The 14,932-nt window shown below is 45.4% G+C and overlaps 1 protein-coding gene across 13 annotated transcripts in view; it reads right to left on the bottom strand.

The window, feature by feature from the left end:
- TRIM9 (tripartite motif containing 9) overlaps positions 1–14,932 on the bottom strand; it is a 94,787-nt gene that overhangs the window by 42,870 nt on the left and 36,985 nt on the right. The gene's annotated exons all lie outside the window — the stretch shown is intronic.

Below are 14,932 nucleotides of genomic sequence, written 5' to 3'. Positions count from 1 at the left end.
CCAGGAAATATCAACAAAGGGGTCCCGACGTGTTTTCCTGTAAAAATGCAGGGTTCATCAGGGGGACACTAACTGCACAATAACAATGGCATTCGGCTGTCCAGGCATGCTGGAAGTTGTAGTTTTGTTACTACCCACCCTTAAAAAAATACTCTCAGGAAATAACAACAAAGGGGTCCCGACATATTTCCCCCTCAAAATGCAGGGTTCATCAGGGGGGACAATTACTGTACAGTATAAAGCTATCCAGGCATACTGGGAGTTGTAGATGTGCAACAGCTGGAGGCACCCTGGTTGGGAAACACTGCCTTAGATGTTGTTATCAGATAAATGGGAATCAAGAACTTCTCGCCTGGGCAATTAGTTTTGACTAGTTGCCCCCCTTTGCCCCTTTATGCAAATCTGCTGTGCTCATTTGCATACTGGGCGACTAGAAAAGTAACTTTTTCATCAAACTAAGACGTTTCTCTCTTCCTCCTTCCTCCTGACTTTTTTGCGATTTAACCCCTTGACGTTCGTTTGTGGTTTTGCGCGATGCAGGAACCTGACTGATAACGGTTTGTTTTCAGTCCGGTTCGTACTTGCGTTACTTTAACGAACGAACGAAACATTTCCCGACAGATCTCTGATGAATTAACCTCCGTGCCCCCTTTTTAATTGAAGATTAATTAACAAGAAACTGCAGCGGTTTGTGATGTGCGGCGGATTCGCTCCCTCGTCGGGGAAAAAACACTTAATCAGGGAGGAGGAACTGATACTTTTCTTCCTCTGATTTCTCTCTGAAACGCATCTCAAAGGAGTATCCGGAATTAGAATGACATGGATGCTTTCTTCCAGAAACAGCGCCACTACTGTGCACAGGCTGCATGCGGTATTGCATCTTGGCCCCATTCAGTTTAACAGAGCTGAGATGCAATACCAGATGCAACCTAGTCCTGAGACCCAAAAAGGCTCTTTTGATTTTGCAAAACTACAACTCCCATCATGCCCTGATAGATAAAGGCTAACCAGATATTGCAAGATTTAACTCTTAGTGGTCGCTGGGATTTCCACCTTTACACAAATTTTCACCTCAGTGCTTAAAGTCAAGCTCCCTGGGAAAGTATTGGCCATCAGGGCACGATGGGAGTTGTAGTACTGAAACAGAACAATAGCTTTAGGCTGTAAGGGCATGAGGGAGAGGACAGCTCGGACTGTCGGTGCACAATTGGAGTTGTAGTCTTGCATCAGCAGGAGAGATTTTGATTCTGTAGGCATGATGGGAGTTGTAGTTCTGCTATAGCTAGAGAATTTTCAATTGTCAGGCCTTCATGTAGACCAGTGTTTCCAAACCAGGGTGCCTCCAGCTGTAGCAAAACTACAATTCCCAATAGTTGAATACTACTGCTGTTGTGCCGTTAGTGTCCCCCTGATGTAGCCCTGCATTTTATAGGAGAGACACATGTCGGGAATCCTTTGTTGTTGTTTTCTGGGAGTATTTCTTTAGGGTGGGTGGTCAGGGTCCATAACTGTATTTGGGCACTATTGGTGCCTGCGTCCAAGTTTGATATATTACCGTAAATCAGTGTTTTCCAACCAGGGGTGCCTCCAGCTGTTGCAAAACTATAACTTCCAGCATGACCAGAAAGCAATGTCCGGGCATGATGGGAGCTGTAGTTCTGCAACAACTAGAGAGCGACAGTTTAGGCAACACTTATTTGGATCCCTGCAGATGTTTTCCGTCTATACACCATGCTGCACCGAGATAGAGTTCCCCTTTAACAAATATTACATCAGGCCCCATTATAACCAATTCCCAGCTGGAATAGCTCTATAAAGGGGTACTCCAGTGGAAAACATTTTTTTTTTAAATCAACTGGTGCCAGAAAGTAAAACAGATTTGTAAATTACTTCTATTAAAAAATCTTAACCCTTCCAGTACTTATCAGCTGCTGTGTACTACAGAGGAAGTTGTGTAGTTCTTTTCTGTCTGACCACAGTGCTCACCGCTGACACCTCTGTCCGTGTCAGGAACTGTAGGAGCAAATCCCCATAGAAAACCTCTCCTGCTCTGGACAGTTCCTGACATGGACAGAGGTGTCAGCAGAGAGCACAGTGGTCAGACTGAAAAGAACAACACAACGTCCTCTGGAGCATACAGCAGCTGATAAGTGCTGGAAGGGTTAAGATTTTTAAATAGAAGTTATTTACAAATCTGTTTAACTTTCTGGCACCAGTTGATTTAAAAAAAAAAAAAGTTTTTTTCCACCGGAGTACCCCTTTAAGCCCAAAGCGATAGAATAGAGAATGTTCACTTTAAATCGTATGAATTACGTTTCGGATTTGGAACTCTCTGTAGGAGAAGCCGAAACACAAAGACTGATATTATAAAGAGCGGCGCGGGAACATAAAAGCTTTTCCTATCTATAAAGTGGCTTTTGTGAGAACCCCCCCCCCCCCCCCGTGCATAAAGTACGCGGCCCCCAGGATTATCTCCCAACCTGCGCCAGGTACTTAGCAGAATCCACATTAGTCATCTCGTCTTAGATGGTCCGTCCTCCCAGACCCTCCCGCACCGTCTGCGGACCCCCAGCTAATCCCTGCGCTGTATTATTCCGATAAGTTAAGTCCGTGGATGTGACAGCTCCATCTTACCTACCAGACCGGTGCTTTATACAGAGAATTATGGAGTCTTAATTAAAGCGAGAACTGATATCGAGCAGGAAAAACTATTCTTCTTCAGGCCCTAATGCAGAGTTTCCCAAATTGAGTGCCTCCAGCTGTTGCAAATCTACAACTCCCAGCATGCCTGGACAGCCGTTGGCTGTCCGGGCATGCTGAGAGTTGTAGATTTGCAACAGCTGGAGGCATGCAGGTTGGGAAACACGGATATGATCCTGACGTGTTTCCCCCTCAAAATGCAGGGTTCATCAGGGGGACAATAAATGCACAATAACAATGGTACTCAGCTGTCCAGGCATGCTGGGAGTTTTAGTTTTGCAACAGCTAGAGACACGCAGGTTGGGAAACACGGATATGATCCCGACGTGTTTCCTGCTCAAAATGCAAGGCTCATCAAGGGGACAATAACCACAATAACAATGGTATTCAGCTGTCGGGCAGGCTGGAAGTTGTAGTTCTGCAACACCTGGAGGCACGCAGGGTGGGGAACATGCATATGATCCCAACATGTTTATCGCTCAAAATGCAAGGCTCTCATCAAGGGGACAATAACTGCACACTAACATTGGTATTCAGCTGTCCAGGCATGCTGGGAGTTGTAGTTTAGCAACAGCAGCAGAGGTGCTGATTGGGAAACACTGATTTTAGGTAATAAATGACGGATGGAAGGCTGGTGAATCTAAAGAATCTTAAGTGTCCCAAAAGTAATAAATCAATCTTGGGTGCCCAAATACAGGTATGGACCCTGACCACCCACCCTCAAGAAGTACTCCCAGAAAACAATAAAAGGGTCTCGACAAGTTTCTCCCACAGAATGCAGGGGGGACCATAACTGCACAATAATAATGGTATTTGGCTACCTGAGCACACTATAAGTTGTAGTTTTGCAACAGCTGGAGGTACGCTGGTTGGCAAACACTGATTTAAGGTAATGAATGATGGATAACAGGCTGGTGAATCTATAGAATCTTAAGTGTCCAAAAATAAATATATTAATTTTGCAAGCAGGGACCACTAGCCCCCAAAAACAGTTCTGGACTCTGACCCTAAAAAAATACTCCCGGAAACAACTAAAGGGTCCCAACGTGTTTCCCCCTCAAAATGCAGGGTTCATCGGGGGGGGGGGGGGGGGGACATAACTGCACAATAACAATGGTATTCGACTGTCCGGACATGCTGTGAGTTGTAGTTGTGCAACAGCTGGAGGCACACTGGTTGGGAAACCCTGCCTTACAGCTATACAAGTACAACCAAGATAAGTGGCGCTAGAATATGTTAATCACCAGCTCTACGCAATGGAGGCGGGGCCCAGCATACCCAGCAGCCTCCGCCCCCTCTGAATATTCATGAAACCCCCATCGCACATGTGAGGGGCTCTGAGGTCGGGCGGAGGCAGGGATGCCGGGTAACCACGTGTACTGTAACCTGCTGTCGGTTTAGCTTTAAGAAACTATTTCAATTACATTCTAAACGTAGAAAGAAAACCGAAAGGCGAACAAATCCCCCATTAACCCCATAGCTGCCAGTAAGAAATACGTGGCAGGAAAGGGGTTAATACCGTCAGCCGCGGTAATCCTACAAAAATGACCTTCAAGTTGCTTGTGATTGGAATTAATATTGCATGTCCTCTCCGGTCGGCCTGAATGTAATTAGTTATCTGCGGGGGAATCAGATGCCGGGATGGAAGGGAATTAGTGGAGCGGATGGTGGGGGGAGGGGGCGGCTGCAGCAGGAATCACAGCACTTAAAGATTAATGAAAACCGGCGCAACAAAGAAGGCGCCTGGATGTGATGGGAGAACGCGGACATCGCTGCCACATGTGACGGGGAGGAATCTCGTCTGAAAACTCATTTGCATAAAACCAGAAGCAGCGTCCGATAATAAATGGAAGCATGAGGAGCTCTGAGGTCCTGTTCACACTGCGGACATTCAGCTTGCAGCAGATGCCAACGAAAACAATGGCAGTAGGACCACACAGACATGCGTCGTCTTATAGGCGGCAATGCAGTCCTGCAGAAAATCCTCAGTGTGCACAGAGCAGTAAAATCCCATTGAAAACATTAGGACTCAAGTGGAATTTCCGCGCAGTTCACACTGCAATATGTCACTTATTTCTGCACCGAAAATGCATCTGCAAAGCAGGACACGAACAGATCCACAGCCGAAACCTTGACAAACTGCAAACATACATCAGAAATCCAAAGGGTATGCTTTGTATTTCTGCTGCCCAATAGAAAAATACACAGAAGGAGTTTGGACTTGGTGTGTTTGTGGATGTGGCCCCGTAAATGCCTAAATGCCACCCGCGTGTTCTGGAAAATGTCTGCATTGAACAAGGAGAAAAAAAATCAGCATGTAACAAATGTTTCACAATATTTCCAGATTCAGGACCAGAGCTGGGCTATTTGCCAGCAGTACACATACAAGCACTTCCTTTCCCTTACTTCTCTGGCCAAGCACAGGATATATTAGCTCCACTAAAAGGTAACATTAAATCAAACTGTATTAAAATACTAATTCCTCCAACACTTTTATGTACAATTGTGAAAACACACAAACAAGAAGAGGTCAGTGTTTGTATAGATAAGTAAGGGGGGTCAGACCCAGCAAATAGTCATCTAAGTAAACCTGCATCACTGCCCCAGAAAATTCAAATAAAGGTATTCCTGCTCATAAAACACAGAACATTACTGAATCTGTCCCAACATGTTTCTCCCTTGCTTAAATAATAATAATATTGGGGTTCATCAGGGGACCTAAGAAGCTGGACAGGAAATGATTGAAAATATGGCTGCAAGATGTAGGTTATGCCAAATAGGGATGAGTATCTGGGTCCAGATATGGACAGCTCACATGATGCCCCAGACTCAGGGGAGAGGGATCCTATGATAGAAAGGGCTCTTTTCCAGGTAGCAGCAGTATGCCAGCTTACTTCTTTACCAGATGATGCCGGCCATGAAGTACAGCCCCTACTCCTCTCTGCTGTGCCACGATATAGTGCTGGAGAAACTGGACTGACAAGGGTCGGACAGTGCTGGGGATGGCTGACGGCATGTGAAGGGTTTGCAATGTGCTATGTGGCAGAAACTAAAGAAACTGCTGCAGCTCAGCAAGGGAAGGGTTGCACTAAGCACTGAATTGCAGCTAATGATAATGATGATGACTGCCAACTGGACTGACAAGGCATGGACAGTGCTGGGGATGGCTGACGGCATGTGGAGGGTTTGCAATGTGCTATGTGATAGAAACAAAAGAAACAACTGCAGCTCAGAAAGGAAAGGGTTGCACTAAACACTGAATTGCAGCTAATGATAATGATGATGACTGCCAACTGGACTGACAAGGCATGGACAGTGCTGGGGATGGCTGACGGCATGTGGAGGGTTTGCAATGTGCTATGTGGCAGGAATGAAAGAAACAGATGCAGCTCAGCAAGGGAAGGGTTGCACTAAACACTGAATTGCAGCTAATGATCATGACTGGCAACTGGACTGCCACGGCATGGACAGTGCTGGGGGATGATAGACGGCATGTGGAGGGTTTGCAATGTGCTATGTGGTAGAAACGAAGAAAAAAAACAGCTGCAGCTCAGAAAGGAAAGGGTTGCATTAGGAACTGAACTGCAGCTGATGATAATGATGATGACAAGCTTGTCGACTAAGGCCGCATTCCCACATGCTAGTGAACGCCAAAAACAAATCATTTGTTCACCAATGGCTATATTTCAACATAGTAAACGCATGGGGCGTGATGGCAACACATGGAAACATAAGCACTTGTGTGCTGCCATCTGGTGCACATACCCATAACTACAGAGTTGTTGTTTGACCAATTGTGCAGTTCTTAAAGGGGTACTCCGCTGGAAAAAAAAAATCTAAATCAACTGGTGCCAGAAAGTTTAACAGATTTGTAAATTACTTCTATTTAAAAATCTTAATCTTTCCAGTACTTATTAGCTGCTGTATGCTCCAGATGAAGATTTCCTTTCTGCTCTCTACTCCCACCTCTGTCCCTTTTAGGAACTGTCTAGAGTTGGAACAAATCCCCATAGAAACCCTATCCTGCTCTGGACAGTTCCTGACATGGAGAGAGGTGTCAGCAGAGAGCACTGTGGTCAGACAGAAAGGAAATTAATAAAGAAAAGAACTTCCTGTGGAGCATACAGCAGCTGATAAGTACTGGAAGGAATAAGATTTTTAAATAGAAGTAATTTACAAATCTGTTTAACTTTCTGGCACCAGTTGATAAAAAAAAAATGTTTTTCAGCGGAGTACCCCTTTAACGGAGAACATGCAAACTCTTTGCCAGTGTTTCCCAACCAGTGTGCCTCCAGCTGTTGCAAAACTACAACTCTCAGCGTGCCCGGACAGCCAACGGCTGTCCGGGCACGCTGGGAGTTGTAGTTTTGCAACAGCTGGAGGCACACTGGTTGGGAAACACTGCTCTATGCAGATGTGGTATGGTCAGGTAACAAACTCTTGGCTTCAGTCACCTAACCACTGAGCCACCAGGACCAATAGTATATTAAAGGGGTACTCCGGTGGAAAACTTTTTTTTTCTTTTTTTTTTTATCAACTGGTGCCAGAAGGTTAAACAGATTTGTAAATTACTTCTATAAAAAAAAAATCATAATACTTCAAGTACTTATTAGCTGCTGAATACTAGAGGAAATTCTTTTCTTTTTGTAACACAGAGCTCTCTGCTGACATCACGAGCACAGTGTTCTCTGCTGACATCTCTGTCCATTTTAGGAACTGTCCAGAGCAGCATATGTTTGCTATGGGGATTTTCTCCTACTCTGGACAGTTCCTAAAATGGACAGAGATTTCAGCAGAGAGCACTGTGCTCGTGATGTCAGCAGAGAGCTCTGTGTTCCAAAAAGAAAAGAATTTCCTCTGTAGTATTCAGCAGCTAATAAGTACTGGAAGTATTAAGATTTTTATTTTACAGAAGTAATTTACAAATCTGTTTATCTTTCTGGCACCAGTTGATTAAAATAATAAATAAAAAGAAAAATCTACTTTTTCCACCGGAGTACCCCTTTAATCCCGAAACCTATATTGTTAAAACCATAACAATATGGTTGCCCCATAGACCTGCCCATTCTGTGTGATGTTTTAGCAGGGTGAAGTGCGGTGATAGATAAGTGTCCTCTGGTGCCACTTACGCAGGATCGGTATTGGCACTTAGGCGGTAACATTGTCACAGTACTTTGTGATTTCTCTGGCGATAATAGCTTATACATACGTGATCCAGATTCTCCCAGACAGGATTACATGACCCGCTATCATCTATTAATGACGGGCAGGCGATTTACGGGCGCCGGCGGGGAGAAGTCTATTATCAAGGCGGGAGAAGCCGCTATCCAGCCGCATAAGCAATTACAGGGGCTGAATAATTACACCGGCGGTGACATCGGGGGCATCGAGTCCATAATTTGGCTAAATGGATAGCAGATGCCCCGCTGAACCCAAGTGGCACATTTCAGGGTCATCCTCTGTAGGGGCGATGGCGGCAGCTACGCGGCTCCTGAGATGTCACGGGTATTGGATGTAAATGTATCTGTAGTTATGTACAATATATGTGATATCTATAACCAACAACCCTTGGGAGTCCCCACAGTCCCTAATAATAGTCTGCTATACGGTGCCTAACTATGGCAATGCATTAAGGAGGTTGCATCAGGATGTACTGTGTATACAGTAGTTATACCCCCCTCCTTTAGCTCTATCTGTATACTGCTGCTATCTCTATGGGTTCAGGATATAAAGCAGTTATAGACCTCCTCTCCGGCTCTATCTGTATACTGCTGCTATCGCTATGGGATCAGGATATATAGTAATTATATACATCCCCTCCAGCTCTATCTATATACTGCTGCTATCTCTATGAGATCAGGATATAAAGTAGATATACACCTCTCCTCCAGCTCTGTATACTGCTGCTGCTATCTCTATGAGATCAGGATATATAGTAGTTATACATCTCCCCTCCAGCTCTATCTGTATACTGCTGCTATCTCTATGGGATCAGGATATATAGTAGTTATACACCTCCCCTCCAGCTCTATCTGTATACTGCTGGTATCTCTATGGGACCAGAATATATAGTACATATGCACCTCTCCTCCAGCTCTATCTGTATACTGCTGCAATCTCTATGAGATCAGGATCAGTTCACTCCGTGCACCAGATGTCTGGGGTGTCGCAGCCGAGATCACTGGGGTCCTCATCGGTGGGCCCCCTGCGATCAGACATCTTATCCCCTATCCTTTGAATAGGGGATAAGATTTCAAGGGGCGGAGTACCCCTTTAAAGGCTTTCAGCTTTTTGAATGTGAAACCTGAATGGTCTCATTGACCAAATAGATGAATTAAACATTTCCAGCTTTTGCTGAATAATTGAGGAGGATACGGGCCGCACTTACGGCAGAGCGACTCTTCTCCAGCCCCAGCGGAAGGAGAGAAACTCATACAGAGGCGGTAAACAATTCCAAAGAGCGGCGATCAATAAGAACGAAGACAAGAAAAAACATAAGCCTCCTGCCGGGGGAGAACGGGTGACGTCTGTATACAGCAAACCTTCTGGAGAAGCATCTAGAAGGAAGCTGCACCTTCTGCAGGTTCTTGCTGCAACATTTCTTAGGGCTCATTCACGTCCCGCCCCCTCAATGCAAGTCTATGGGAGGGGGCGTGATGGCCGTAGCACCCCCTTCCCATAGACTTTCATCAAGGGGCGGGGTGTGATGTCACGAGGGGGCGGGTGTGAACACGGAACCCCGCACCCAGCATGTGGAACTCAATGTTCCGGTTGTTGGGGAGCCGAGTAACCCCAGGAGAACTCTGGAATATGAATACTTATGCCCTATTCTAAGGATAGGGAATAAGTTTCTGATTATGGGGGGTCTGACCGATGGGGCCCCCCGCGATCTCCCGTTCGGGGCCCCCGGCTCTTTGCAGAAATAGTGCATTTCGACCACTGCATGAAGTGGCGGCCAACACTCCCCCTCAATACATCTTTATGGCAGAGTCGGAGGCTGCTGAATGCAGCACCCCCATACATTAGATTGTGGGGGGCCCCAGCGGTCGGACCCCTGCGAACTGAACCTTATCCCCTATCCTTAGGACTCCTTTAAGAGCAGAGATATAGGCCACCTGGTCTGACGTCATCTCCACCAGTCATCCTGCGACCTAAGGCTACATTATCCCCAGCAGTGGGGCCATAGTGGAGGCTGAGAGGATAAGAAGAAGAAGCATCCAGTTGCCTGGAAACCAACCAAGTCTGTTGTCCGGAATCATGACCACTCACCGAGACGGTGCCGAAATCGGGCATAGAGAGTAACACAAATATCGGTAACCCAGACAGGAAGACAAGAGGTTGCTAGGCAACCAGAAGTATGCAGCCTGCAGAACATCCAAAGGAGGACTAAAGACCGTACAAGAGCGACATAGACATAATACTGATGACACCTATTGTAGGGGACCTCACCATCATGGGACATTCGGGAGAGAAATCCCCCCCCCCCCCAAAAAAAAATCATGGCAGAAATGGAGACTGCACTCCAACTCTGCAGAATATGGTAAAAACTTGTAACTTTTATCACAATTTTGGAAAATCGGTGCAAAAACTCCTAAAATCTCAAAATGTGTGAAAAAAAAATTTGGGGAAACATTTGTAAAGACTGCAAATCTTCATAAAAGACCTCAGTGGTGATTATAGGTCAAAAAACACTTCCTACTTATGGCAAAAGTTCTCTAAAAACTCACTTTGGGAGTAAAAAAATTAATCAGAACTGCACATAATGTGAACTGACCCCAACTCACCTGAGTGACCTCCAGCGCCAGAAGCCTGGGATGTCATGAGATGACCTGGTGCAATGATCAAACACCCCACCCAAATCCAGAGGATTCATGGGAAATGTAGGCTGCATTATACACCCCACATAACTGTAAACCAAAATGGAGCCTTTTCCCATGCCTTCCACATCAGTAAAAAGATGTAAGAAAAATGCATACACAAGAAACTCTACATTAGATTAGATCTTGCCATTTTGGTCAGAGGATGGTTTTAACCAGACAATAGAGAAAAATCAATATCTGTCCGGAGCAATGAGAAGGACCTGGTCATCATACCGAAAATTCCCACTAAAAACATTTGAATACTCATCCCCTAAACATTGGGCTGATCCAGAACAACCAAGTGGTGCAGGTAGTTCTTAAAAGGGGAACAATTTTTTTTTTCCAATCAACTGGTGCCAGAAAGTTATACAGATTTGTAAATGACTTCTATTTAAACATCTTAATGCTTCCAGTACTTATCAGCTGCTGTATGCTCCACAGGAAGTTGTGTAGTTCTTTCCAGTCTGACCACAGTGCTCTCTGCTGACACCTCTGTCTGTCTCAGGAGGTAACAAGTGTGAGTGGCCCGTCTTGTCTTATCTTGACACATAGCACGAGGTAAGGTGAAGGCGGCATCCCTCTTGGTTCCATCAGTAACCTCCATCTTGGTTCCTCTGTTTAAGGCAGTGGTCTCAAACTGTGGCCTTCCAGATGTTGCAAAACTTCAACTACCAGCATGCCCGGACAGCCAACGGCTGTCCGGGCATGCTGGGAGTTGAAGTTTTGCAACATCTGGAGGACTCCAGTTTGAATACCTCTGCACAAAGGAATGAGATTAGATTGAAGCCTTGATTTAGCATTCAGGGACAGTGTGGATCCTCTAGAGAAGGCAGACAGGCTTTCAGCTGTCCAGGCATGCTGGGAGTTGAAGGTTTGCAACATCTGGAGGACTGCAGTTTGAACACCTCTGCACAAAGGAATGAGATTAGAGGGAAGCCTTGATTTACCTTTCAGAGACAGTGTGGATCCTCTGGAGAAGGCAGACAGGCTTTCAGCTGTTCGGCATGCTGGGAGTTGAAGTTTTGCAACATCTGGAGGACTGCAGTTTGAAGAGCACTGCACAAAGGAATGGGAAGAGAGGGAAGCCTTGATTTACCTTTCAGGGACAATGTGGATCCTCTGGAGAAGGCAGACAGGCTTTCAGCTGTCCGGGCATGCTGGGAGTTGAAGTTTTGCAACATCTGGAGGGCTACAGTTTCAGACCACTGGTCTAAGGCTTAAGGTTAACATGTCACTACAGCCTGTAGTATTACCACCACCGACTAAACATAGTACTCGAGCTGCGAGCGGTCAGAGACCAGGAGGTCATGAAGTAAATTCCCAGCATTTCCCTCGCAGCCTCATCGGAGAGCGTTGGCGGGCGGCTCCTGTTCCCGTATGATTAATCACTATATTTAGCCGGGGGAAGTGATGGCTGCTCTCGCTGTAACCATGGTCACAGATGCAAAGTTATAGAACCACAAGTATATTATTATTTACTTGTGTGAGGTTTATTAAAGGGAAACACTTCCAATTTGCATATAAATTATAATTCCCCCCCTCCCCCATCCCATCAGAATTCAGATGCAATTTTGTGGATAATTTCGGCAGACATTTATTTTTGACACCTCATCGGAAGTCATTCCACTTTATCAACTAGTTCAGCCTTATCAGGGTTCCTTGCCGATGGCCAAGTTTAAGTTAGGATTAAGCACCTGAAAGAAAGTAACGAAGCTTTTCACAATTTAAAGGGGTTCTCCGCAATAAGGTAATTTTAGTATGTACCTGGCAGACAGTAATGGACATGCTTAGGAAGGATCTGCACTTGTCTTGGGGATAAATGACTATGTTGTGAGATTACCATAACACTGTGGCTTTTTGTGAACTGGTATTTCCTGCTTGACTTTTCTTTTTTTGCCTACAAATCCCATAATTCCATTTTCCTCCCTCCCACACATCAGCCACCCCATCCATTGAAACATAAATGAGCAGCATCCATTCAAAAGACCTGTGGTTTTCAATCAGGGTGCCTACAGCTGTTGCATTAGTTGTAGATTGATCTCTCCACCCATTGAAGCAGACAGGCTCCCTGTCATCAGCTGACTAGTGAGTCAGGTCTCAGCTGCATTGCAACCTGGGAAAAATCTGAGACAACAGTCATTTTGTATGCTGTAAAAAATAAATATTGGAGTGAAAATCACAGAAGAATTGTGAGAAAACCGTCACACACAGGTACAGACACTATATTATGAACTACACTAACTTTACAGCCCCTGTAGCATAGTCAAATAAAAAAAATTCCTGGAATACCCCTTTAATTATGGGCTCAGGCACCATTGTCTAGCAACATCATTGTGTATTGGCAAGATGGCCGCTGACATGGCTTCTATGTGTTAGTTCAATTGGCTGGTCACCAAATATTCAGTGGCTAGCCCATATCTTTTAATTTGGTATTCAAGAGTCCATAATGTTATTAAAGGGGTACTCCGGTGGAAAGCTATTTTTTTAAATCAACTGGTGCCAGAAAGTTTTGTACATTTTAAATTACTTCTATTTAAAAATCTTAACCCTTCCAGTACTTATCAGCTGCTGTATGCTCCACAGGAAGTTATTTTCTTTTTGAATTTCCATTCTGTCTGACCACAGTGCTCTCTGTTGACACCTCTGTCCATTTTAGGAACTGTCTAGAGTAGAAGCAAATTCCCATAGCAAACCACTCCTGCTCTGGACAGTTCCTGATATGGACAGAGATGTCGGCAGAAAGCACTGGGGTCAGACAGAAAGGAAATTAAAAAAGAAAGGAACTTCCTATGGAGCATACATCAGCTGATAAGTACTGGAAGGATTAAGATTTTTAAATAGAAGTAATTTACAAATCTGTTCAACTTTCTGGCACCAGTTGTTAAAAAAAAAATAAAAGGTTTTCCAGCGGAGTACCCCTTTAATTCTGTCGGACAGACTCGACCTCCAGGGGGAGCTGTACGTTTTACCTGCAGTGGCCTCTATAGGGTAAATGTGGTATTACATGAACCAGAGTGAGTTACCGCCCCCAGAGCAGGAGTCTACATTCTTAGTGAGGACCCCCTCTATGATGTCCATATGTCCTAGTACAGTATTACGAGGATTTGGTCACAAAACAAACTAATGATATTGTCATCCGCTCGTGCTGTACATCATATGGGCTTTCCAAGATCTGTATTATGGACCCCAAGCCACATGACTCAGATCTGGATTAGGGACCCCGAACACAGGAGTCAGATCCGTATTAGGGACCCCCAAACACAGGACTCATCTGTTTTATACACACCCGCCACAGATCTGTATTATTGACCTCGGCCACAAGATTCATATTTGTATTAAGCCACGAGACTCAGATCTGTATTAGGGACTCCGACCACAGGACTCAGAACTGTATCTGGGACCCCAGGGCACAGGACTCATCCGGATTAGGGACCCCAACTACAAGATCTATATTAGGAACCCCCCAGCCACAGATCTTTTACAGACCCCCGGCCACAGGATTTAAACCTGTATTAGGGAACCCAGGCCTCAAATCTGTATTAGGGACTCCGACCACAGGACTTAGATCTGTATTATGGACCCCCAGCCACAGGACTTAGATCTGTATTATGGACCCCCAGCCACAGGACTTAGATCTGTATTATGGACCCCCAGCCACAGGACTTAGATCTGTATTATGGACCCCCAGCCACAGGACTTAGATCTGTATTATGGACCCCCAGCCACAGGACTTAGATCTGTATTATGGACCCCCAGCCACAGGACTTAGATCTGTATTATGGACCCCCAGCCACAGGACTTAGATCTGTATTATGGACCCCCAGCCACAGGACTTAGATCTGTATTATGGACCCCCAGCCACAGGACTTAGATCTGTATTATGGACCCCCAGCCAAAGGACTTAGATCTGTATTATGGACCCCCAGCCACAGGACTTAGATCTGTATTATGGACCCCCAGCCACAGGACTTAGATCTGTATTATGGACCCCCAGCCACAGGACTTAGATCTGTATTATGGACCCTCAGCCACAGGACTTAGATCTGTATTATGGACCCTCAGCCACAGGACTTAGATCTGTATTATGGACCCCCAGCCACAGGACTTAGATCTGTATTATGGACCCCCAGCCACAGGACTTAGATCGATGTTAGGAATCCCAGGAAACAGGACTTTGATCTGTAGTACAGACCCCCAGCCACATGACTCACATCTGTATAAGGGACCCCCGGCCACAAAACTCACATCTGTATTAGGGACCCCCAGCCACATGACTCACATCTGTATAAGGGACCCCCGGCCACAGAACTCACATCTGTATTAGGGACCCCCGGCCACAGATTTGTATCCAGGACTCCGACCAAAGGACCCAG

Source organism: Hyla sarda, chromosome 11 (assembly GCF_029499605.1).
Source record: "Hyla sarda isolate aHylSar1 chromosome 11, aHylSar1.hap1, whole genome shotgun sequence".
Taxonomy (NCBI): domain Eukaryota; kingdom Metazoa; phylum Chordata; class Amphibia; order Anura; family Hylidae; genus Hyla; species Hyla sarda.
The sequence above is the reverse complement of the archived record's forward strand: the minus strand, read 5'-3'. Positions and strand labels throughout refer to the sequence as shown.